The sequence below is a fragment of the Pristis pectinata genome, chromosome 46 (assembly GCF_009764475.1).
Source record: "Pristis pectinata isolate sPriPec2 chromosome 46, sPriPec2.1.pri, whole genome shotgun sequence".
Classification (NCBI taxonomy): domain Eukaryota; kingdom Metazoa; phylum Chordata; class Chondrichthyes; order Rhinopristiformes; family Pristidae; genus Pristis; species Pristis pectinata.
In genome coordinates this window covers 2,212,247-2,214,746 of record NC_067449.1, presented here as the reverse complement: position 1 = coordinate 2,214,746, position 2,500 = coordinate 2,212,247, and the positions used below count along the sequence as shown (strand labels likewise).

Below are 2,500 nucleotides of genomic sequence, written 5' to 3'. Positions count from 1 at the left end.
GCTGTTAACGCCCTTTGGCTCTGTTTCAATCTCACAACTATGTTGTGCGTTCGTTATCTCTGTTTGTATTATGTTTTTCATTTTAAGACAAAACATGGGTGGTTTATACATATTTTCAATTTGAACTATTGCCACCAATAGAACAGGTGTTAGTTCAATTAGAGGGTAGCGTACTGGCTGCCAGTTTTCGGGCTGTTGGGGGAGGGGATGGGGTTGTTTTTACGTTTTTTTTCTTCTGGGCTAAACTACAATTTTTTTTTAATTGCCGTCACATCCGTTTCCTCTTTGAATTTTTTTTACTTCTTCTTTACTTGGAAATATTAAGATTAACCCTTGACATACCATATTTTTTTAATCTGTTAAAATGGATGACTATTAATTTTATTTCATGGAATGTTAATGGCTTAAATAATCCACTCAAACGTAAGAAGATTTTTAAAGTTTTTCATGGACTAAATGCTCAGATTATTTTCGTTCAGAAGACTCACATGAGGAAGAAAGATAATCAACGTTTTTTTAGATTTTGGAGGGGTCAACAGTTCCATTCGAATTCACAAGCAAAGGTGAAAGGAGCTTCTATTTTTATAGACTCCTCAATTTCGTTTGTTCATCATGAGACAATGTCAGACCGAAATGGTAGATTTTTATTAATCACTGGTCTGCTTCATAATAAAAAAGTTGTTATGGTTAATGTTTATGCACCCAGTGTAGATCACCCTGTATTTTTTAAACATCTATTTGCATTTTTTCCTAATTTAAATGAATACACTTTCATTCTGGGTGGAGATTTTAATTGTTGTCTAAACCCTTCCATGGATAGATCTGTATCAAACCCTGCACTTCCAAACAAATCCGCTGTATTAATTCCTTTTTAGTTGAATCTGGAATTTTAGATGCTTGGAGATTTCTACATCCATATGATAAAGAATTTTCATTCTTTTCTCATGTTTACCATAACTACTCGAGGATTGATTATTTTTTTATTGATGATAGATTAGCTCCACTTACTATGGACTGTAAATACGATGCAATTGCCATCTCTGATCATGCACCATTGATTTTATCAATTAAATTACTATATGTATCCTTTGATGTCAGACAATGGCGATTTAATCCTTCTCTATTACAAGACTCAGATTTCAACCAATTTATCAAAGAACTGATTTCATTTTTCTTTTTAACTGAAGAAATCTCCAGTGGGATAATATGGGATACTTTTAAAGCATATATCCGTGGTCAAATTATTTCATATTTCGCTGGCTTGAAAAAACGAACTAATAATGAAAAACATATGTTGGCTGGCAAGATTAAAGAAATCGATAAAAATATTCTGATACTCCGAATCTGGAGCTTTTTAAAAAGAGAAAAGAACTCCAATTACAACATAGTTTATTATTAACATCTTCAATTGAAAATCTACTACTTAGAAACAAAAGTCAATTTTATATACATGGTGACAAATCCGGTAAATTATTGGCCAACCAATTGAAAGCTACTTTATCTAAACGTCAGATTAATAAAATTTGTAAACCGGATGGTACTTGCACGATAGATCCTGTTCAAATCAACAAATCCTTTCAAGAATTTTATTCTTCTTTATACCAAGCAGAATCCCCTGAGGATCCTACATCAATGTATGAATTTTTAAGAGATCTGAAGATTCCCCAACTATCTTTAAATGAACGTTCTACATTAGATGCTCTTATTTCGGAGAAGGAAATAAAGAAAGTAATATTTTCAATGAACTCGGGTAAAGCACCCGGCCCTCACGGATATACAGCTGAATTTTTTAAATTCTTTTCTGATATTCTTGTTCCCTGGTTAGCCAAATTTTTTAAAGGTGCCCTATCAGTGGGTAAACTACCACAATCTTTCTATGAAGAAAATATTTCTTTAATTCTTAAAAAGGATAAAGATCCCACTGATTGTGCATCTTATAGACCTATTTCTTTATTAAATGTAGATTCAAAAATATTTTCCAAAATATTGGCCTTTAGACTGGAAATGGTTCTCCCACAAATTATCTAAGACCAGATAGGATTTATTCAGAATCGTTATTTACATTTTAATATCAGGAGATTAATTAATGTTATATATACTCCTTTATCCCAAATTCCAGAATGTGTTGTTTCACTAGATGCTCAAAAGGCGTTTGACAGAGGCGAATGGGAATATCTATTCACTACACATCAAAAATTTAATTTTAGCCCTAAATTTATATCTGCGATTAAAATGATTTATTATACACCTATGGCTTCAATACTTACTAATAATCAAAGATCTCCTTCGTTTAGGCTTTTTCGAGGTACTAGACAAGGTTACCCGTAAAGCCCTTTATTATTTGATATTGCTTTAGAACCCTTGGCTATTGCACTTCAGGACTCTTCAAATGTATGTGGCATTACTCGCGGACAGATGATTCATAAGATATCTCTCTACGCCGATGACCTGTTACTTTATATTTCTAATCCAGATGAATCTCTCCCCGCAGTACTATCAC

At 32.7% G+C, this 2,500-nt stretch overlaps 1 protein-coding gene across 1 annotated transcript in view; it reads left to right on the top strand.

Moving 5' to 3' along the window:
- Nucleotides 1–2,500, top strand: part of LOC127566829 (uromodulin-like) — a 135,577-nt gene that overhangs the window by 17,909 nt on the left and 115,168 nt on the right. The window lies entirely within an intron of this gene.